General features: G+C 40.2%; 3 pseudogenes; all 3 read right to left on the bottom strand.

Moving 5' to 3' along the window:
- Window positions 1–3,296: 3,296 nt before the first annotated feature.
- On the bottom strand, window positions 3,297–9,600 carry LOC120103971 (annotated as a pseudogene).
- A 23-nt stretch (window positions 9,601–9,623) lies between these two features.
- On the bottom strand, window positions 9,624–16,053 carry LOC108510771 (annotated as a pseudogene).
- A 1,169-nt stretch (window positions 16,054–17,222) lies between these two features.
- On the bottom strand, window positions 17,223–21,958 carry LOC103698331 (annotated as a pseudogene).
- Between the last annotated feature and the right edge of the window lie 2,479 nt (window positions 21,959–24,437).

Raw genomic sequence — 24,437 nt, 5'->3', positions numbered from 1 at the left:
AGGTGGTTGAGCAATCTGAGAGTGCATTCAACAACTTCACCGATCCATTGTGAGGTGAAGCAACCTTAGCAAAGAAGAGAAGAGGATCCTCAAAGCGATAACTATTTTTCTCCTCTCTTCTATTAGTGTAAAATTGTTTTATTTGCTCTTCTAGGAGTTGCAAACTATTTCTTCTTTATTACTTTGTAAGGTTTGTTGGTGAGCCCGTAAAACCAACGATGAAGGTTTGTTGGTGAGCTCGCAAAACCAACATAGGTTTTTGGTGATCCCGAAAAACCAAAGTGTAAAGATTTTTGGATTGTGAGCCCGAACAATCCAACTGTAATCCGCAGGATTATAGTGAATTTCCAAGGGCACGCTTGGGGAGTGGACGTAGGTGCTTAGGAGAGCACTGAACCACTATACTTCTTGTGTGTTTCTAGTGTGTATTGTTCTAACTTCACTACACGCACTCAATTAATATTAACTAAACCACTCACTCATCAATTGATTTAATTAAAGGATTGAAAAATTTAGAAAAACCAATCCACCCTCTCTCTTGGCTTGTCACCTTGGGCAACAAGTGGTATCAGAGCAAGGTGCTCTCATAGTATTTGTTGATCTCACGATCAAGAGTCAAAGATCATGACAACCCAAGTAGGATGTTCTATGAGCGAGGAGCAATACACAAATAGACCTCCCCTGTTTAATGGCACTAATTACACATATTGGAAAGCTAGGATGAGGATATTCATTCAAGCTCTAGAGTATGACTTGTGGAATATCATAACTAGAGGACCACACACACCCACAATTAGTATAGAGGGCACAATCATTCCTAAACCAGAAATGAATTGGAATGATAGTGATAGAAGATATAGCACAATTAAATGCTAAAGCAATTAATGTACTTTACTGCTCTCTAGATGTAAATGAATTTAATAGAATATCTACATGCATCTCCGCGAAAGAAATTTGGGATAAACTAGAGGTTACACATGAAAGAATTAATCAGGTTAAAAAGTCAAAAATAAATATATTAGCACATAGGTATGAATTGTTTAAAATGGAATCCACAGAGTCTATAACTGAAATGTTCACTCGATTTACGGAAATCATAAATAGACTAAAGAGTTTAGGAAAGTCTTATACTAACTCTGAACTAGTTCGAAAAATTCTCAGGTCACTACCAAGAGTTTGGAAGGCCAAGGTAACTGCAATTCAAGAAATAAAGGACCTCAATACACTACAATTGGAAGAACTTTTAGGATCACTCATGAAGCAAAATTCAGAAGAGGTCAAGAAAAAGAAAACCATTGCCTTGAAGTCTACGACTTCAAAATAGAAAATTGAATCAGAGGAGTCTGATGATGAGGAGGAATATGATGAAGAAGGAATGGCCATGTTCGCAAGAAAATTTAGAAAATTTATGAGAAAAAAGAAGAAATTTCATAAAAGGACGCCCTTCATCAAAGGTAGCTCGAGCAAGGAAAATGAAAAGGACAAGAAAAAGAAAAAGAAATGCCAATTTGCTATGAATGTAACAAGCCCGGGCATTTCAAGATAGACTGCCTAGAATTGAAATGGATGGCAAGAAAGCTTAAAAAGAGGAACCTCATGGCTGAATGGAGTGAAAGTGAGGAGTCGAGTTCGGAAGAGAAAAATCAACAAGAGACGGCCCAAATCTGCTACATGGGGTAGATTCTGAACTTTAATGTGATTTTACAGTAGAAGAATTACATGATACATTTTTAAAACTCATGGAAGAACACAAGAAGCTAATCAATAAAAATAAAGTTCTAAAAGATGAAAATCAATCTCTTATCAAAGAAAAGCTGAAACTATCTAATGACTATAAAACATTAAGTAGGAAGTTCACTAATGAAACTAAAAGTCTAATTACTGAAAATTTCAAACTAAAAGAAGATGCAGAAAAATATAAATCGTTAGTGGACAAGTTTACACTTAGCTCAACTAAATTAAATATGAGTCTTGATAGTCAAAAAGCTGTATATGATAAAGCAGGGTTAGGATATAAAACAAATAGGAAGCAAAAATACTTAAAGAACATATTTGTAAAAGCCAAAAATAAAAATATAACTTGTCATTGCTGTAATAAAGTAGGACACAAAGCATATGAATTAATTTCAGAAAGTTCAACTATAACAAATTGAGTGAAAAGAGTAAGCTAAAATCCAAGAAAATTTGGGTTCCAAAAGGAACATCAAGTACTAACCCTAAAGGATCCAACATAGTTTGGGTACCTAAAGTACATTCTTGATTTTGATTGCAAGAGTGTCTTAGAGCTAATAAGAGGGATAGACGATGGTATCTAGATAGCGGCTGTTCAAGACACATGACCGGTGACATAGAACAATTTGTCACTTTGGAATCTAAGGAGGGTGGAGTGGTAACCTATGGAGACAATGGAAAGGACTTATCATTGGAAAGGATAAAATTTATATTACTCCATCCACTTTTATAGAAAATATTTTATTAATTAATTGTCTGAAACACAACTTACTTAGCATAAGTCAATTTTGTGATAAAGATCTTAAAGTCACATTTGAAGCCTCAGTATGCATAATCACAAATCCTAAAGATAATAGCATTGTACTTATGGGACATAGGCATGGAAACATTTATATGGTAGATCTTCATGACTTAGGCAAGAAAAATGGATTATGCTTAATCACTAATGAAGAAAGGAAAAGTGAAACAAGTTGGCTTTGGCACCGTAGACTAGGACATGCTAGTATGGACTTAATATCAAAACTAATCAAAAAGGATTCGATAAAAGATGTGCCAAAATTGAATTTTGAAAAAGATAAAATTTGTGGACCATGCTCATTAGGAAAGCAAACAAAATTATCTTTCAAATCAAAGAATGTAGTATCAACCACTAGGCCTTTTGAACTCATACACATAGATCTATTAGGGCCTACTAGAACTGCAAGTCTAGAAGGAAAAAAGTATGGACTAGTTATAGTAGATGATTTCTCAAGATATACATGGGTTTCATTTCTTGCACATAAGAATGAAGCATTTTCAGCATTCTTGAAGTATAATAAAAATATCATAACTGAAAAGAAGCTCACTTTAATTGCAATTCGAAGTGATTCCTTTCTTCTTACAAAACCAAAATTATGAACCTAAAATATTAAATAAGGAAAGTAAATGAGCTGTCTTGAAAAGGTTGCTTGAAATTGCAGCCACTTACTCTCTTTGATGAGTCAAAACGGGAAAGCAACCAAGGATGGAAACTAAGCCCCAATAACATGCCAATTGTGCTGCAATCTTTGAGGATTTCTTTCGAACTATCCCACAGCTTGAATTATGGAATTCCAACCTTGTGGAACATGTTCATCACCTTCAATGGACCTCCACAAATTTGCTTGAGCCCAAACTTCTTTAACCAGCCCGTTTAGTGCCTCCTTGAACACTTTAGCTCGTGCTCTTGTAACCGGCCCAGTTGGAACTTGAACGGGTTCTTTTGTAGTTATGCCATTATTTGCATCATTCCCCTCCTCTTGAAAAGGATTTGCCTTCAAATCATCACCTACATCAAAAGGACTCAAATCAGTAATATTGAAAGCAGCACTAACATTGTACTCACCGAGCAAATCTAGCTTGTAAGTGTTGTCATTGATGCGCTCTAGACTTGGAAAGGACCATCCCCTCTTGGAAGCAGTTTGGAACGTCTTTGCGTCGGAAATCTCTCTTTTCTCATATGCAACCAAACCCAATCTCCGGATTCAAAAATCAGCTTATGTCGCCCTTTGTTGGCTTGTTTTGTATATTGCTCTGTTCTCCTCTCTATATTGAGCTTTGCCTTCTCATGTATCTGCTTCACAAATTTAGCCTTTTTCTTTCCATCCAAATTAACATGCTCAGAAATGGATAATGGAGATAAATCCAATGGAGTCAAAGGATTAAAACCATAAACAATTTCAAACGATGAAAACTTAGTAGCAGAATGAATAGCACGATTATAAGCAAACTCAACGTGTGGCAAATAATCCTCCCATGTTTTGTTGTTCTTTTTAATCATAGCCCTCAACAAAGTAGACAAAGTCCTATTCACTACTTCGGTTTGACCATCAGTTTGTGGGTGACAAGTAGTAGCAAACAAAAGCTTGGTACCTAGCTTACACCACAAAGTCTTCCAAAAGTAGCCCAAGAACTTAGCATCTCTATCCGAAACAATGGTTCTAGGCATGCCATGTAATCTCACAATCTCCCTAAAGAACAAATGAGCAACATGCGAAGCATCATCCGTTTTGTGACATGGAATAAAGTGCGCTATCTTAGAAAATCTATCCACAACCACAAAAATCGAATCTCTTCCAAGTTTAGTCCTAGGTAATCCTAACACAAAGTCCATTGAAATATTAATCCAAGGCTCACTAGGAATGGGCAAAGGAGTATACAAACCATTGGGCTGCACTCTGGATTTAGCTTGCCTACATGTAACACATCTACAACAAATCCGCTCAACATCTCGTTTCATGTGTGGCCAATAGAAGTGTTCCTACAAAACAGCTAAGGTCTTAGCTACTCCAAAATGTCCCATTAATCCCCCTCCATGGGATTCCTGCACTAACAAATCCCTCAAAGAACAGTTAGGCACACATAACTTATTTTCTCGAAACAAGAACCCATCATGTCTAAAGAACTTACCACAAGCGTTTTTCTCACAAGCCTGGTACTCTTCACAAAATTCATGGTCATCAATGTATAAACTTTTAATGTGTTCAAATCCAAGCAATTTTGCATCAAGTGTTGAGAGTAATGCATACCTGTGAGAAAGTGCGTCGGCGGCCACATTCTCCTTACCTTGCTTATATCGGATGACATATGGAAATGTCTCAATGAACTCTACCCAATGAGCATGCCTTCTATTTAGCTTGTGTTGGCCCTTCAAGTGTTTCAAGGACTCATGATCGGTGTGAATTACGAACTCCTTAGGCCATAGGTAGTGCTGCCATGTCTCCAAAGCTCGAACCAATGCATACGACTCCTTGTCAAAAGTCGGGTAGTTTAAGGCTGCCCCGCTTAATTTCTCGCTGAAGTAAGCAATTGGTCGTCCCTCCTGCATAAGAACTGTGCCTATACCAATACCTCAAGCATCACATTCAAACTCAAACGTTTTAGAAAAGTTAGGTAAAGACAATAAGGGGGCGTTGGTTAGCTTCTCTTTGATTAGCTGAAACGCCTTCTCTTGTTCTTCCCCCCATCTAAATTCGACGTTCTTCTTGATCACTTCGGTAATCAAAATGGGAAAGTAAATGAGCTGTCTTGAAAAGGTTGCTTGAAATTGCAGCCACTTATTCTCCTTGATGAATCAAAATGGGAAAGCAACCAAGGATGGAAACTAAGCCCCAATAACATGCCAATTGTGCTGCAATCTTTGAGGATTTCTTCCGGATTATTCCACAGCTTGAATTATGGAATTCCAGCCTTGTGAAACATGTTCATCACCTTCAATGGACCTCCACAAATTTGCTTGAGCCCAAACTTCTTTAACCAGCCCGTTTAATGCCTCGAATACTTTAGCTCGTGCTCTTGTAACCGGCCCAGTTGGAACTTGAACGGGTTCCTTTGTAATCATGCTATTATTTGCAACATTCCCCTCCTCTTGAAAAAGATTTGCCCTCAAATCATCACCTACATCAAAAGGACTCAAATCAGTAATATTGAAAGCAGCACTAACATTGTACTCACCGAGCAAATCTAGCTTGTAAGCATTGTCATTGATGCGCTCTAGACTTGGAAAGGACCATCCCCTCTTGGAAGCAGTTTGGAACGTCTTTGCCCCGGAAATCTCTCTTTTCTCATATGCAACCAAACCCAATCTCCGGATTCAAAAATCAGCTTATGTTGCCCTTTGTTGGTTTGTTTTGCATATTGCTCTGTTCTCCTCTCTATATTGAGCCATGCCTTCTCATGTATCTGCTTCACAAATTCAGCCTTTTTCTTTCCATCCAAATTAACACACTCAGAAACAGGTAATGGAGATAAATCCAATGGAGTCAAAGGATTAAAACCATAAACAATTTCAAACGGTGAAAACTTTGTAGCAGAATGAATTGCACGATTATAAGCAAACTCAACGTGTGGCAAACAATCCACCCATGTTTTGTTGTTCTTTTTAATCATAGCCCTCAACAAAGTAGACAAAGTCCTATTCACTACTTCGGTTTGACCATCAGTTTGTGGGTAACAAGTTGTAGAAAACAAAAGCTTAGTACTAGCTTACACCACAAAGTCTTCCAAAAGTAGCTCAAGAACTTAGCATCTCTATCCGAAATAATGGTTCTAGGCATGCCATGTAATCTCATAATCTCCCTAAAGAACAAATGAGCAACATGCGAAGTATCATCCGTTTTGTGACATGGAATAAAGTGTGCCATCTTAGAAAATCTATCCACAACCAGAAAAATCGAATCTCTTCCGCGTTTAGTCCTAGGTAATTCTAACACAGAGTCCATTAAAAATATCAATCCAAGGCTCACTGGGAATGGGCAGAGGAGCATACAAACCATTGGGCAGCACTCTGGATTTAACTTGCCTACATGTAACACATCTACCACAAATCCGCTCAACATCTCGTTTCATGTGTGGCCAATAGAAGTGTTCCTGCAAAACAGCTAAGGTCTTAGCTACTCCAAAATGTCCCATTAATCCCCCTCCATGGGATTCCTGCACTAACAAATCCCTCAAAGAACAGTTAGGCACACATAACTTATTTTCTCGAAACAAGAACCCATCATGTCTAAAGAACTTACCACAAGCGTTTTTCTTACAAGCCTGGTACTCTTCACAAAATTCATGGTCATCAATGTATAAACTTTTAATGTGTTCAAATCCAAGCAATTTTGCATCAAGTGTTGAGAGTAATGCATACATGTGAGAAAGTGCGTCGCCGGCCACATTCTCCTTACTTGGCTTATACCAGATGACATATGGAAACGTCTCGATGAACTGTACCCAACGAGCATGCATTTTATTTAGCTTGTGTTGGCCCTTCAAGTGTTTCAAGGACTCATGATCGGTGTGAATTACAAACTCCTTAGGCCATAGGTAGTGCTGCCATGTCTCCAAAGCTCGAACCAATGCATACGACTCCTTGTCATAAGTCGGGTAGTTTAAGGCTGCCTCGCTTCATTTCTCGCTGAAGTAAGCAATTGGTCGTCCCTCCTGCATAGGAACTGCGCCTATACCAACTGAAGCATCACATTCAATCTCAAACGTTTTAGAAAAGTTAGGTAAAGACAATAAAGGGGCATTGGTTAGCTTCTCTTTGATTAGCTGAAACTCCTTCTCTTGTTCTTCCCCCCATCAAAATCCGACATTCTTCTTGATCACTTCGGTAGGTGGTGTGGTTATGCTACTAAAGTCCTTCACAAACTGCCGGCAAAAACTTGCAAGTCCATGAAAACTACGAACATTGCCTACACTTGTGGGACTCGGCCACTCTTGGATTGCTCGTACCTTCTCTTCATCAACCTATAAGCCTTGTGCACTAACAACAAATCCCAGAAATACAAGCTTATCGGCGCAAAAAGTACACTTCTTCATGTTAGCAAATAACTTTTCTTTCCTAAGCATATCTAAAACCGATTTCAAATGTACAACATGATCATCCAAGTTTTTGCTATAAATGAGTATATCATCAAAATAGACAACTACAAACCTGCCTATAAATGCACGCAAAACATGATTCATAAGTCTCACAAAAGTGCTTGGTGCATTAGTCAAACCAAAAGGCATAACTAACCATTCGTACAAACCATATTTTTTTTTAAAAGCAGTTTTCCATTCTTCTCCTTCTTTAATTCTAATCTGATGATAACCACTCTTTAAATCAATCTTCGAGAACACACAAGAACCATGCAACTCATCTAAAATGTCATCTAACCAAGGAATAGGATGACGATACTTTACCATTATGTTGTTGATGGCTTGGCAATCAACGGGCATTCTCCACGTCCCATCCTTCTTTGGCTCAAGTAACACTGGAATGGCGCACGGACTCATGCTCTCCTTCACGTACCCCTTCTCCAACAACTCACCTACCTGCTGTTGAAGCTCCTTTGTCTCCTCGGGATTGCTCCTATAGGCTGGTCGGTTTGGAATTGTCGCACCGGGAACAAAGTCAATTTGATGTTCAATTCCTCGAATTGGTGGTAATCCATGTGGTGTTTCCTTAGGAAAGACATCCTCAAATTCCTGCAAAAGAGAAACAACAGAACTGGGCAAAGCAGGGTCAGGTTCGTTAGTGTTTAAAAATGCCTCCTTGTACAAAACTACAATCATCGGCTGATTTGAAAACACTGATCGCTTAATCTCACTCACTTTTGCATAGAAATTCTTTTGTTTTTTCTCTGAATTTCTCTCAATGGCTAAATTTTGATTTTCTTTTTCTCTCTCATTTTGCTCGGCCACTCTCCGATTTTCACTCTTTTTCTTTTGCTCACTCTCTTTTTCTTGATCACTCTCTTTTTGCAACCTCACTTGATCGTCATAAACCAGTTTCGGTGCCATCGGTACAAGAGTGATGGGTTTTTGGTCGAGCACGAACGAGTATTTGTTGGTGAAGTCATCATGCTTAACTCTCCGATCGAATTGCCACGGTCGGCCTAATAGTAAATGTCCAGCTTGCATCGGTGCTACATCACACAAAACTTCATCTTCATATTTTCCGATGCGGAATGAAACCAAAACCTGCTTATTCACCTTTACCTCGCCACTATCATTCAGCCATTGTAACTTATACGGCCTAGGATGTTTCAGTATGGGCAGTCCTAATTTATCCACCAAGGTTGTGCTTGCAACATTAGTACAACTTCCTCCATCAACAATCATACTACATACCTTGTCTTTGATATAGCACCTAGTATGAAAGATGTTCTCCCGCTGCACTTCTTCCACTTCTTTTGCTTGCAAGCTTAGGAGTCTTCTTGACACCAACAATTCACCTTGGACCGCACATTCTTCATCATCCACATCCTCCAATGGTGGCATAGAGTCGGTATCGGACTTGTCGTCGGTTTCGATCTCTCCATTACCCTTTATCACCATGACTCTTTTCTTCGGGCATTGACTTGCTATGTGACCCCCGCCTTGACATTTAAAATACTTAATGTCACGGTTTTGAGAAGTGGAAGGGTCAGATTTACCTTGAGTGCCTTGGTTGGTTGTTTCTGGTTTTGGCTCGAATTTGGGTTTTGCAGCTGGTTTCTCCTCTTTCTTCACATGACTCGGTTTCCATAGGGAAAAACCCGAATTATGGGATGCACGTGTACCACCCCTCCTTTGGAGTTGTTGCTCCACCTTGATGGCTATGTGCACCATATCCTCCAACTCCACATAATGCTGCATCTCCACCCTATCATGAATTTCTTGATTCAAGCCATTCAAGAACCTAGCCATAGTAGCCTCTCGGTCTTCTTCAATATTAGCCTGGATCAAAGCAATCTCCATGTCTTGATGATAATCCTCCACAATTCGGTTACCTTGTCTGAGCGTTTATAATTTATTGTACGACTCCCGGAGGTAATGGCTGGGCACAAACCGCTTCCTCATCACTATTTTCATCTCTTCCCACGTTTCTACCGGTCGTTCCCTATTTCGCCGCTGGTTCAACACTGACTGATCCCACCACTCAATAGCATAGTCAGAAAATACAATGGCGGCAAGTTTTACCTTCTTCATTTTGGAGTAGTTGTGGCAATCGAACACTAACTCTACCTTTTTCTTCCACTCAAGATAAGCCTTGGGGTCGTTTCTTCCTTGAAATGCTGGAATTTTCATCTTAATACTACCCAAGTTGTTATCTTCCCGATTCCTATCTTCTCTAAACCGCCCTCCATATCTCCTATTTCCAACAACCGAATCCTGATCTTCTTCTTCATCAAAACCAGCCCCATAATACTCTCCATCTTCATCTCTCACTCCCCGATGTTGGACTCTTTCCCTCCTACGCAAATTAGGAGCGTTTCGTGGCTGCTCCAAACGTGTATTCTTCATCGGATCCATCCGCTCATGAACCTGCTCTAACTCCAACCTCATTATACGCCTCATCTCACCCATCATCGCCTGCATAAACAGCTTTGGATCAGCCACTCCCGTAACACCTTCGGCACTATTGTGAGACATGATTCCATTCTTCCCTTTTTCCACTCGATAATCCTCTTTCCAGCAACAATTCACCAAGAACCAAGGGAATTCAAGTTCAAAAGTAAGAAAACAAGGGATATGTAATGATTTTTAGAAGCACAATTCAGCAAAATTTCCACAAATTTTTTTTTTGGTCTTTGGGGTGAGATGATTTTCGGGCTTATTGGAACCAAAATGGGGGAAATCAAACGAAATTTTTTTTGTCGAATCTTTTTTTTTTTGATGATTAGATTCTTTCTTTCGTTAATAACAGAAAAAGATTTCGAAATAAAATTAGAACAAACAGATTACGATCGGAATGGGTAAAGAAAGAAATTCGGCCAAACTATGATATGTCAAACCGAATTTGGAAAGCTAAAGAACACGGAATTAAGGCACAAGGAAACAACAAAATTCGAACTTAGGGCTAAAACCAATTCGGCCACAACAGATTCGGCCAGACAAGAAAAAGGAAACTAAATTTAAATGGGATTGGCAAACTTGAGACGAGAAATCCTTGGCCCTGATACCAAATGTTGCGAACCGCGTCAAGAATAACGAGACACGTCAAACAATAGGGGAACCCAAGAATGCCCACAATCAGGTTTGGTTGGGAGACCTCGACCCGTTGCTTCAACAAAAACAAGAACCTTGGAATATTTGACCTCAACCCATTGTTTAATGCGAAACAAGAACCTTGGTATAATAAGGAAGACGCCACAAACGGTAGTGGGAATCCGCTTGATAAGTCGATGATGAACGCCACGGAAAATCCGATAAGTTCGAATAGTCCTTCAAAGAACCAAAGAAAATAAAAACTCATAAATTTTCTGAAAAAATATGATCTGCCACTTCCAATAAGCGAAAGGCTTTTTAAATACAAAAGGTCCACGAATTTGCAGCTGCGAAAAAAAAAAAACCCCAAAATAGGCTGCCTTAAATTCGCCTAACCAACTAAAAAGGAAACAAGGAATTTTCTGATTCCTTTCTTCTTATAAAACCGAAATTATGAACCTAAAATATCAAATAAGGAAAGTAAATGAGCTGTCTTGAAAAGGTTGCTTGAAATTGCAGCTACTTATTCTCCTTGATGAGTCAAAACGGGAAAGCAACCAAGGATGGAAACTAAGCCCCAATAACACGCCAATTGTGCTACAATCCTTAAGGATTTCTTCCGGATTATTCCATAGCTTGAATTATGGAATTCGAGCCTTGTGGAACATGTTCATCACCTTCAATGGACCTCCACAAATTTGCTTGAGCCCAAACTTCTTTAACCAGCCCGTTTAATGCCTCCTTGAACACTTTAGCTCGTGCTCTTGTAACCGGCCCAGTTGGAACTTGAACGGGTTTCTTTGTAGTCATGCCATTATTTGCATCATTCCCCTCCTCATGAAAAAGATTTGCCCTCAAATCATCACCTACATCAAAAGAACTCAAATCAGTAATATTGAAAGCAGCACTAGCATTGTACTCACCGAGCAAATCTAGCTTGTAAGCGTTGTCATTGATGCGCTTTAGACTTGGATAGGACCATCCCCTCTTGGAAGCAGTTTGGAACGTCTTTGCGCCGGAAATCTCTCTTTTCTCATATGCAACCAAACCCAATCTTCGGGTTCAAAAATCAGCTTATGTCGCCCTTTGTTGGCTTGTTTTGCATATTGCTCTACTCTCCTCTCTATATTGAGCCTTGCCTTCTCATGTATCTGCTTCACAAGTTCAGCCTTTTTCTTTCCATCCAAATTAACACACTCAGAAATAGGTAATGGAGATAAATCCAATGGAGTCAAAGGATTAAAACCATAAACAATTTCAAACGATGAAAACTTTGTAGCAGAATGAATAGCACGATTATAAGCAAACTCAACATGTGGCATACAATCCTCCCATGTTTTGTTGTTCTTTTTAATCATAGCCCTCAACAAAGTAGACAAAGTCCTATTCACTACTTCGGTTTGACCATCAGTTTGTGGGTGACAAGTAGTAGAAAACAAAAGCTTGGTACCTAGCTTACACCACAAAGTCTTCCAAAAGTAGCTCAAGAACTTAGCATCTCTATCCGAAACAATGGTTCTAGGCATGCCATGTAATCTCACAATCTCCCTAAAAAACAAATGAGCAACATGCGAAGCATCATCCGTTTTGTGATATGGAATAAAGGGTTCCATCTTAGAAAATCTATCCACACCCAGAAAAATCGAATCTCTTCCGCATTTAGTCCTAGGTAATCCTAACACAAAGTCCATTGAAAATATCAATCCAAGGCTCACTGGGAATGGGCAAAGGAGCATACAAACCGTTGGGCTGCACACTGGATTTAGCTTGCCTACATGTAATACATCTACCACAAATCCGCTCAACATCTCATTTCATGTGTGGCCAATAGAAGTGTTCCTGCAAAACAGCTAAGGTCTTAGCTACTCCAAAATGTCCCATTAATCCCCCTCCATGGGATTCCTGCACTAACAAATCCCTCAAAGAACAGTTAGGCACACATAACTTATTTTCTCGAAACAAGAACCCATCATGTCTAAAGAACTTACCACAAGCGTTTTTCTCACAAGCCTGGTACTCTTCACAAAATTCATGGTCATCAATGTATAAACTTTTAATGTGTTCAAATCCAAGCAATTTTGCATCAAGTGTGGAGAGTAATGCATACCTGTGAGAAAGTGCGTCGGCGGCCACATTCTCCTTACCTTGCTTATATCGGATGACATATGGAAACGTCTCAATGAACTCTACCCAATGAGCATGCCTTCTATTTAGCTTGTGTTGGCCCTTCAAGTGTTTCAAGGACTCATGATCGGTGTGAATTACGAACTCCTTAGGCCATAGGTAGTGCTGCCATGTCTCCAAAGCTCGAACCAATGCATACGACTCCTTGTCATAAGTCGGGTAGTTTAAGGCTGCCCCGCTTAATTTCTCGCTGAAGTAAGCAATTGGTCGTCCCTCCTGCATAAGAACTGTGCCTATACCAATACTTGAAGCATCACATTCAAACTCAAACGTTTTAGAAAAGTTAGGTAAAGACAATAAGGGGGCGTTGGTTAGCTTCTCTTTGATTAGCTGAAACGCCTTCTCTTGTTCTTCCCCCCATCTAAATCCGACGTTCTTCTTGATCACTTCGGTAAGTGGTGCGGCTATGCTACTAAAGTCCTTCACAAACCGCCGGTAAAAATTAGCAAGTCCATGAAAACTACGAACATTGCCTACACTGTGGGACTCGGCCTCTCTTGGATTGCTCGTACCTTCTCTTCATCAACCTATAAGCCTTGTGCACTAACAACAAATCCCAGAAATACAAGCTTATCGGCGCAAAAAGTACACTTCTTCATGTTAGCAAATAACTTTTCTTTCCTAGGCACATCTAAAACCGATTTCAAATGTACAACATGATCATCCAAGTTTTTGCTATAAATGAGTATATCATCAAAATAGACAACAACAAACCTGCCTATAAATGCACGCAAAACATGATTCATAAGTCTCAGAAAAGTGCTTGGTGCATTAGTCAAACCAAAAGGCATAACTAACCATTCGTACAAACCATATTTTTTTTAAAAAGCAGTTTTCCTTTCATCTCCTTTCATTCTAATCTGATGATAACCACTCTTTAAATCAATCTTCGAAAACACACAAGAACCATGCAACTCATCTAACATGTCATGTAACCGAGGAATAGGATGACGATACTTTACCGTTATGTTGTGATGGCTCGGCAATCAATGCGCATTCTCCACGTCCCATCCTTCTTAGGTACAAGTAAAACTGGAATGGCGTGCAGACTCATGCTCTCCTTCACGTACCCCTTCTCCAACAACTCACCTACCTGCCGTTGAAGCTCCTTTGTCTCCTCAGGATTGCTCCTATAGGCTGGTCGGTTTGGAATTGTCGCACCGGGAACAAAGTCAATTTGATGTTCAATTCCTCGAATTGGTGGTAATCCATGTGGTGTTTCCTTAGGAAAGACATCCTCAAATTCCTGCAAAAGAGAAACAACAGAACTGGGCAAAGCAGGGTCAGGTTCATTAGTGTTTAAAAATGCCTCCTTGTACAAAACTACAATCATCAGCTGATTTGATTACATTAATCGCTTAATCTCACTCACTTTTGCATAGAAATTCTTTTGTTTTTTCTCTGAATTTCTCTCAATGGCTAAATTTTGATTTTCTTTTTCTCTCTCATTTTGCTCGGCCACTCTCCGATTTTCACTCTTTTTCTTTTGCTCACTCTCTTTTTTTTTATCACTCTCTTTTTGCAACCTCACTTGATCGTCATAAATCAGTTTCGGTGTCATCGGTACAAGAGTGATGGGTTTTTGGTCGAGCACAAACGAGTATTTGTTCGTGAAGTCATCATGCTTAACTCTCCGATCGAATTGCCACGGTCGGCCTAATAGTAAATGTCCAGCTTGCATTGGAGCTACATCACACAAAACTTCATCTTCATATTTTCCGATGCGGAATGAAACCAAAACCTGCTTATTCACCTTTACCTCGCCACTATCATTCAGCCATTGTAACTTGTACGGCCTAGGATGTTTCAGTATGGGTAGTCCTAATTTATCCACCAAGGTTGTGCTTGCAACATTAGTACAACTTCCTCCATCAACAATCAAACTACATACCTTGTCTTTGATATAGCACCTAGTATGAAAGATGTTCTCCCGCTGCACTTCTTCCACTTCTTTTGCTTGCAAGCTTAGGAGTCTTCTTGACACCAACAATTCACCTTGGACCGCATATTCTTCATCATCCACGTCCTCCAATGGTGGCATAGAGTCGGTATCGGACTTGTCGTCGGTTTCGATCTCTCCATTACCCCTTATCACCATGACTCTTTTCTTCGGGCATTGACTTGCTATGTGACCCCCGCCTTGACATTTAAAATACTTAATGTCACGGTTTTGAGAAGTGGAAGGGTCAGATTTACCTTGAGTGCCATGGTTGGTTGTTTCTGGTTTTGGCTCGAATTTGGGTTTTGCAGCTGGTTTCTCCTCTTTCTTCACATGACTCGGTTTCCATAGGGAAAAACCCGAATTATGGGATGCACGTGTACCACCCCTCCTCTGGAGTTGTTGCTCCACCTTGATGGCTATGTGCACCATATCCTCCAACTCCACATAATGCTGCATCTCCACCCTATCATGAATTTCTTGATTCAAGCCATTCAAGAACCTCGCCATAGTAGCCTCTCGGTCTTCTTCGATATTAGCCCGGATCAAAGCAATCTCCATGTCTTGATGATAATCCTCCACAATTCGGTTACCTTGTCTGAGCGTTTATAATTTATTGTACGACTCCCGGAGGTAATGGCTGGCACAAACCGCTTCCTCATCACTATTTTCATCTCTTCCCACGTCTCTACCGATCGTTCCCTATTTCGGCGCTGGTTCAACACTGACTGATCCCACCACTCAATAGCATAGTCAGAAAATACAATGGCGGCAAGTTTTACCATCTTCATTTTGGAGTAGTTGTGGCAATCGAACACTAACTCTACCTTTTTCTTCCACTCAAGATAAGCCTTGGGGTCGTTTCTTCCTTGAAACGCTGGAATTTTCATCTTAATACTACCCAAGTTGTTATCTTCCCGATTCCTATCTTCTCTAACCCACCCTCCATATCTCCTATTTCCAACAACCGAATCCTGATCTTCTTCTTCATCAAAACCAGCCCCATAATACTCTCCATCTTCATCTCTCACTCCCCGATGTTGGACTCTTTCCCTCCTACGCAAATTAGGAGCGTTTCGTGGCTGCTCCAAACGTGTATTCTTCATCGGATCCATCCGCTCATGAACCTGCTCTAACTCCAACCTCATTATACGCCTCATCTCACCCATCATCGCCTCCATAAACAGCTTTGGATAAGCCACTCCCGCAACACCTTCGGCACTATTGTGAGACATGATTCCATTCTTCCCTTTTTCCACTCGATAATCCTCTTTCCAGCAACAATTCACCAAGAACCAAGGGAATTCAAGTTCAAAAGTAAGAAAACAAGGGATATGTAATGATTTTTAGAAGCACAATTCAGCAAAATTTCCACGAATTTTTTTTTTGGTCTTTAGGGTGAGATGATTTTCGGGCTTATTGGAACCAAAATGGGGGAAATCAAACGAAATTTTTTTTGTCGAATCTTTTTTTTTTTTTGATGATTAGATTCTTTCTTTCGTTAATAATAGAAAAAGATTTCGAAATAAAATTAGAACAAACAGATTACGATCGGAATGGGTAAAGAAAGAAATTCGGCCAAACTATGATATGTCAAACCGAATTTGGAAAGCTAAAGAACACGGAATTAAGGCACAAGGAAACAACAAAATTCGAACTTAGGGCTAAAACCAATTCGGCCACAACAGATTCGGCCAGACAAGAAAAAGGAAACTAAATTTAAATGGGATTGGCAAACTTGAGACGAGAAATCCTTGGCCCTGATACCAAATGTTGCGAACCGCGTCAAGAATAACGAGACACGTCAAACAATAGGGGAACCCAAGAATGCCCAGGTTGGGAGACCTCGACCCGTTGCTTCAACAAAAACAAGAACCTTGGAATATTTGACCTCAACCCATTGTTTAATGCGAAACAAGAACCTTGGTATAATAAGGAAGACGCCACAAACGGTAGTGGGAATCCGCTTGATAAGTCGATGATGAACGCCACGGAAAATCCGATAAGTTCGAATAGTCCTTCAAAGAACCAAAGAAAATAAAAACTCATAAATTTTCTGAAAAAATATGATCTGCCACTTCCAATAAGCGAAAGGCTTTTTAAATACAAAAGGTCCACGAATTTGCAGCTACGAAAAAAAAACCCCCCAAAATAGGCTGCCTTAAATTCGCCTAACCAACTAAAAAGGAAACAAGGAATTTTCTGATTCCTTTCTTCTTACAAAACCGAAATTATGAATCTAAAATATCAAATAAGGAAAGTAAATGAGCTGTCTTGAAAAGGTTGCTTGAAATTGCAGCCACTTATTCTCCTTGATGAGTCAAAACGGGAAAGCAACCAAGGATGGAAACTAAGCCCCAATAACACGCCAATTGTGCTACAATCTTTAAGGATTTCTTCCGGATTATTCCATAGCTTGAATTATGGAATTCGAGCCTTGTGGAACATGTTCATCACCTTCAATGGACCTCCACAAATTTGCTTGAGCCCAAACTTCTTTAACCAGCCCGTTTAATGCCTCCTTGAACACTTTAGCTCGTGCTCTTGTAACCGGCCCAGTTGGAACTTGAACGGGTTCCTTTGTAGTCATGCCATTATTTGCATCATTCCCCTCCTCATGAAAAAGATTTGCCCTCAAATCATCACCTACAACAAAAGAACTCAAATCAGTAATATTGAAAGCAGCACTAGCATTGTACTCACCGAGCAAATCTAGCTTGTAAGCGTTGTCATTGATGCGCTTTAGACTTGGAAAGGACCATCCCCTCTTGGAAGCAGTTTGGAACGTCTTTGCGCCGGAAATCTCTCTTTTCTCATATGCAACCAAACCCAATCTTCGGGTTCAAAAATCAGCTTATGTCGCCCTTTGTTGGCTTGTTTTGCATATTGCTCTGTTCTCCTCTCTATATTGAGCCATGCCTTCTCATGTATCTGCTTCACAAATTCAGCCTTTTTCTTTCCATCCAAATTAACACACTCAGAAACAGGTAATGGAGATAAATCCAATGGAGTCAAAGGATTAAAACCATAAACAATTTCAAACGGTGAAAACTTTGTAGCAGAATGAATTGCACGATTATAAGCAAACTCAACGTGTGGCAAACAATCCACCCATGTTTTGTTGTTCTTTTTAATCATAGCCCTCAACAAAGTAGACAAAGTCCTATTCACTACTTCGGTTTGACCATCAGTTTGTGGGTAACAAGTTGTAGAAAACAAAAGCTTGGTACTAGCTTACACCACAAAGTCTTCCAAAAGTAGCTCAAGAACTTAGCATCTCTATCCGAAATAATGGTTCTAGGCATGCCATGTAATCTCATAATCTCCCTAAAGAACAAATGAGCAACATGCGAAGTATCATCCGTTTTGTGACATGGAATAAAGTGTGCCATCTTAGAAAATCTATCCACAACCAGAAAAATCGAATCTCTTCCGCGTTTAGTCCTAGGTAATTCTAACACAAAGTCCATTAAAAATATCAATCCAAGGCTCACTGGGAATGGGCAGAGGAGCATACAAACCATTGGGCAGCACTCTGGATTTAACTTGCCTACATGTAACACATCTACCACAAATCCGCTCAACATCTCGTTTCATGTGTGGCCAATAGAAGTGTTCCTGCAAAACAGCTAAGGTCTTAGCTACTCCAAAATGTCCCATTAATCCCCCTCCATGGGATTCCTGCACTAACAAATCCCTCAAAGAACAGTTAGGCACACATAACTTATTTTCTCGAAACAAGAACCCATCATGTCTAAAGAACTTACCACAAGCATTTTTCTTACAAGCCTGGTACTCTTCACAAAATTCATGGTCATCAATGTATAAACTTTTAATGTGTTCAAATCCAAGCAATTTTGCATCAAGTGTTGAGAGTAATGCATACATGTGAGAAAGTGCGTCGCCGGCCACATTCTCCTTACTTGGCTTATACCAGATGACATATGGAAACGTCTCGATGAACTGTACCCAACGAGCATGCATTTTATTTAGCTTGTGTTGGCCCTTCAAGTGTTTCAAGGACTCATGATCGGTGTGAATTACAAACTCCTTAGGCCATAGGTAGTGCTGCCATGTCTCCAAAGCTCGAACCAATGCATACGACTCCTTGTCATAAGTCGGGTAGTTTAAGGCTGCCTCGCTTCATTTCTCGTTGAAGTAAGCAATTGGTCGTCCCTCCTGCATAGGAACTGCGCCTATACCAACTGAAGCATCACATTCAATCTCAAACGTTTTAGAAAAGTTAGGTAAAGACAATAAAGGGGCATTGGTTAGCTTCTCTTTGATTAGCTGAAACTCCTTCTCTTGTTCTTCCCCCCATCAAAATCCGACATTCTTCTTGATCACTTCGGTAGGTGGTGTGGTTATGCTACTAAAGTCCTTCACAAACTGCCGGCAAAAACTTGCAAGTCCATGAAAACTACGAACATTGCCTACACTTGTGGGACTCGGCCACTCTTGGATTGCTCGTACCTTCTCTTCATCAACCTATAAGCCTTGTGCACTAACAACAAATCCCAGAAATACAAGCTTATCGGCGCAAAAAGTACACTTCTTCATGTTAGCAAATAACTTTTCTTTCCTAAGCATATCTAAAACCGATTTCAAATGTACAACATGATCATCCAAGTTTTTGCTATAAATGAGTATATCATCAAAATAGACAACTACAAACCTGCCTATAAATGCACGCAAAACATGATTCATAAGTCTCACAAAAGTGCTTGGTGCATTAGTCAAACCAAAAGGCATAACTAACCATTCGTACAAACCATATTTTTTTTTAAAAGCAGTTTTCCATTCTTCTCCTTCTTTAATTCTAATCTGATGATAACCACTCTTTAAATCAATCTTCGAGAACACACAAGAACCATGCAACTCATCTAAAATGTCATCTAACCAAGGAATAGGATGACGATACTTTACCATTATGTTGTTGATGGCTTGGCAATCAACGGGCATTCTCCACGTCCCATCCTTCTTTGGCTCAAGTAACACTGGAATGGCGCACGGACTCATGCTCTCCTTCACGTACCCCTTCTCCAACAACTCACCTACCTGCTGTTGAAGCTCCTTTGTCTCCTCGGGATTGCTCCTATAGGCTGGTCGGTTTGGAATTGTCGCACCGGGAACAAAGTCAATTTGATGTTCAATTCCTCGAATTGGTGGTAATCCATGTGGTGTTTCCTTAGGAAAGACATCCTCAAATTCCTGCAAAAGAGAAACAACAGAACTGGGCAAAGCAGGGTCAGGTTCGTTAGTGTTTAAAAATGCCTCCTTGTACAAAACTACAATCATCGGCTGATTTGAAAACACTGATCGCTTAATCTCACTCACTTTTGCATAGAAATTCTTTTGTTTTTTCTCTGAATTTCTCTCAATGGCTAAATTTTGATTTTCTTTTTCTCTCTCATTTTGCTCGGCCACTCTCCGATTTTCACTCTTTTTCTTTTGCTCACTCTCTTTTTCTTGATCACTCTCTTTTTGCAACCTCACTTGATCGTCATAAACCAGTTTCGGTGCCATCGGTACAAGAGTGATGGGTTTTTGGTCGAGCACGAACGAGTATTTGTTGGTGAAGTCATCATGCTTAACTCTCCGATCGAATTGCCACGGTCGGCCTAATAGTAAATGTCCAGCTTGCATCGGTGCTACATCACACAAAACTTCATCTTCATATTTTCCGATGCGGAATGAAACCAAAACCTGCTTATTCACCTTTACCTCGCCACTATCATTCAGCCATTGTAACTTATACGGCCTAGGATGTTTCAGTATGGGCAGTCCTAATTTATCCACCAAGGTTGTGCTTGCAACATTAGTACAACTTCCTCCATCAACAATCATACTACATACCTTGTCTTTGATATAGCACCTAGTATGAAAGATGTTCTCCCGCTGCACTTCTTCCACTTCTTTTGCTTGCAAGCTTAGGAGTCTTCTTGACACCAACAATTCACCTTGGACCGCACATTCTTCATCATCCACATCCTCCAATGGTGGCATAGAGTCGGTATCGGACTTGTCGTCGGTTTCGATCTCTCCATTACCCTTTATCACCATGACTCTTTTCTTCGGGCATTGACTTGCTATGTGACCCCCGCCTTGACATTTAAAATACTTAATGTCACGGTTTTGAGAAGTGGAAGGGTCAGATTTACCTTGAGTGCCTTGGTTGGTTGTTTCTGGTTTTGGCTCGAATTTGGGTTTTGCAGCTGGTTTCTCCTCTTTCTTCACATGACTCGGTTTCCATAGGGAAAAACCCGAATTATGGGATGCACGTGTACCACCCCTCCTTTGGAGTTGTTGCTCCACCTTGATGGCTATGTGCACCATATCCTCCAACTCCACATAATGCTGCATCTCTACCCTATCATGAATTTCTTGATTCAAGCCATTCAAGAACCTAGCCATAGTAGCCTCTCGGTCTTCTTCAATATTAGCCTGGATCAAAGCAATCTCCATGTCTTGATGATAATCCTCCACAATTCGGTTACCTTGTCTGAGCGTTTATAATTTATTGTACGACTCCCGGAGGTAATGGCTGGGCACAAACCGCTTCCTCATCACTATTTTCATCTCTTCCCACGTTTCTACCGGTCGTTCCCTATTTCGCCGCTGGTTCAACACTGACTGATCCCACCACTCAATAGCATAGTCAGAAAATACAATGGCGGCAAGTTTTACCTTCTTCATTTTGGAGTAGTTGTGGCAATCGAACACTAACTCTACCTTTTTCTTCCACTCAAGATAAGCCTTGGGGTCGTTTCTTCCTTGAAACGCTGGAATTTTCATCTTAATACTACCCAAGTTGTTATCTTCCCGATTCCTATCTTCTCTAAACCGCCCTCCATATCTCCTATTTCCAACAACCGAATCCTGATCTTCTTCTTCATCAAAACCAGCCCCATAATACTCTCCATCTTCATCTCTCACTCCCCGATGTTGGACTCTTTCCCTCCTACGCAAATTAGGAGCGTTTCGTGGCTGCTCCAAACGTGTATTCTTCATCGGATCCATCCGCTCATGAACCTGCTCTAACTCCAACCTCATTATACGCCTCATCTCACCCATCATCGCCTGCATAAACAGCTTTGGATCAGCCACTCCCGTAACACCTTCGGCACTATTGTGAGACATGATTCCATTCTTCCCTTTTCCCACTCGATAATCCTCTTTCCAGCAACAATTCACCAAGAACCAAGGGAATTCAAGTTCAAAAGTAAGAAAACAAGGGATATGTAATGATTTTTAGAAGCACAATTCAGCAAAATTTCCACAAATTTTTTTTTGGTCTTTGGGGTGAGATGATTTTCGGGCTTATTGGAACCAAAATGGGGGAAATCAAACGAAATTTTTTTTGTCGAATCTTTTTTTTTTGATGATTAGATTCTTTCTTTCGTTAATAACAGAAAAAGATTTCGAAATAAAATTAGAACAAACAGATTACGATCGGAATGGGTAAAGAAAGAAATTCGGCCAAACTATGATATGTCAAACTGAATTTGGAAAGCTAAAGAACACGGAATTAAGGCACAAGGAAACAACAAAATTCGAACTTAGGGCTAAAACCAATTCGGCCACAACAGATTCGGCCAGACAAGAAAAAGGAAACTAAATTTAAATGGGATTGGCAAACTTGAGACGAGAAATCCTTGGCCCTGATACCAAATGTTGCGAACCGCGTCAAGAATAACGAGACACGTCAAACAATAGGGGAACCCAAGAATGCCCAGGTTGGGAGACCTCGACCCATTGCTTCAACAAAAACAAGAACCTTGGAATATTTGACCTCAACCCATTGTTTAATGCGAAACAAGAACCTTGGTATAATAAGGAAGACGCCACAAACGGTAGTGGGAATCCGCTTGATAAGTCGATGATGAACGCCACGGAAAATCCGATAAGTTCGAATAGTCCTTCAAAGAACCAAAGAAAATAAAAACTCATAAATTTTCTGAAAAAATATGATCTGCCACTTCCAATAAGCGAAAGGCTTTTTAAATACAAAAGGTCCACGAATTTGCAGCTGCGAAAAAAAACCCCCCCAAAATAGGCTGCCTTAAATTCGCCTAACCAACTAAAAAGGAAACAAGGAATTTTCTGATTCCTTTCTTCTTACAAAACCGAAATTATGAACCTAAAATATCAAATAAGGAAAGTAAATGAGCTGTCTTGAAAAGGTTGCTTGAAATTGCAGCCACTTATTCTCCTTGATGAGTCAAAACGGGAAAGCAACCAAGGATGGAAACTAAGCCCCAATAACACGCCAATTGTGCTACAATCTTTAAGGATTTCTTCCGGATTATTCCATAGCTTGAATTATGGAATTCGAGCCTTGTGGAACATGTTCATCACCTTCAATGGACCTCCACAAATTTGCTTGAGCCCAAACTTCTTTAACCAGCCCGTTTAATGCCTCCTTGAACACTTTAGCTCGTGCTCTTGTAACCGGCCCAGTTGGAACTTGAACGGGTTCCTTTGTAGTCATGCCATTATTTGCATCATTCCCCTCCTCATGAAAAAGATTTGCCCTCAAATCATCACCTACAACAAAAGAACTCAAATCAGTAATATTGAAAGCAGCACTAGCATTGTACTCACCGAGCAAATCTAGCTTGTAAGCGTTGTCATTGATGCGCTTTAGACTTGGAAAGGACCATCCCCTCTTGGAAGCAGTTTGGAACGTCTTTGCGCCGGAAATCTCTCTTTTCTCATATGCAACCAAACCCAATCTTCGGGTTCAAAAATCAGCTTATGTCGCCCTTTGTTGGCTTGTTTTGCATATTGCTCTGTTCTCCTCTCTATATTGAGCCATGCCTTCTCATGTATCTGCTTCACAAATTCAGCCTTTTTCTTTCCATCCAAATTAACACACTCAGAAACAGGTAATGGAGATAAATCCAATGGAGTCAAAGGATTAAAACCATAAACAATTTCAAACGGTGAAAACTTTGTAGCAGAATGAATTGCACGATTATAAGCAAACTCAACGTGTGGCAAACAATCCACCCATGTTTTGTTGTTCTTTTTAATCATAGCCCTCAACAAAGTAGACAAAGTCCTATTCACTACTTCGATTTGACCATCAGTTTGTGGGTGACAAGTAGTAGAAAACAAAAGCTTGGTACCTAGCTTACACCACAAAGTCTTCCAAAAGTAGCTCAAGAACTTAGCATCTCTATCCGAAACAATGGTTTTAGGCATGCCATGTAATCTCACAATCTCCCTAAAAAACAAATGAGCAACATGCGAAGCATCATCCGTTTTGTGATATGGAATAAAGGGTTCCATCTTAGAAAATCTATCCACACCCAGAAAAATCGAATCTCTTCCGCGTTTAGTCCTAGGTAATCCTAACACAAAGTCCATTGAAAATATCAATCCAAGGCTCACTGGGAATGGGCAAAGGAGCATACAAACCGTTGGGCTGCACTCTGGATTTAGCTTGCCTACTTGTAACACATCTACCACAAATCCGCTCAACATCTCATTTCATGTGTGGCCAATAGAAGTGTTCCTGCAAAACAGCTAAGGTCTTAGCTACTCCAAAATGTCCCATTAATCTCCCTCCATGGGATTCCTGCACTAACAAATCCCTCAAAGAACAGTTAGGCAC

The sequence above is a fragment of the Phoenix dactylifera genome, unplaced genomic scaffold, assembly GCF_009389715.1.
Source record: "Phoenix dactylifera cultivar Barhee BC4 unplaced genomic scaffold, palm_55x_up_171113_PBpolish2nd_filt_p 000763F, whole genome shotgun sequence".
In the NCBI taxonomy this organism is placed as follows: Eukaryota; Viridiplantae; Streptophyta; class Magnoliopsida; order Arecales; family Arecaceae; genus Phoenix; species Phoenix dactylifera.
This window is presented reverse-complemented; position numbering and strand designations above follow the sequence as displayed.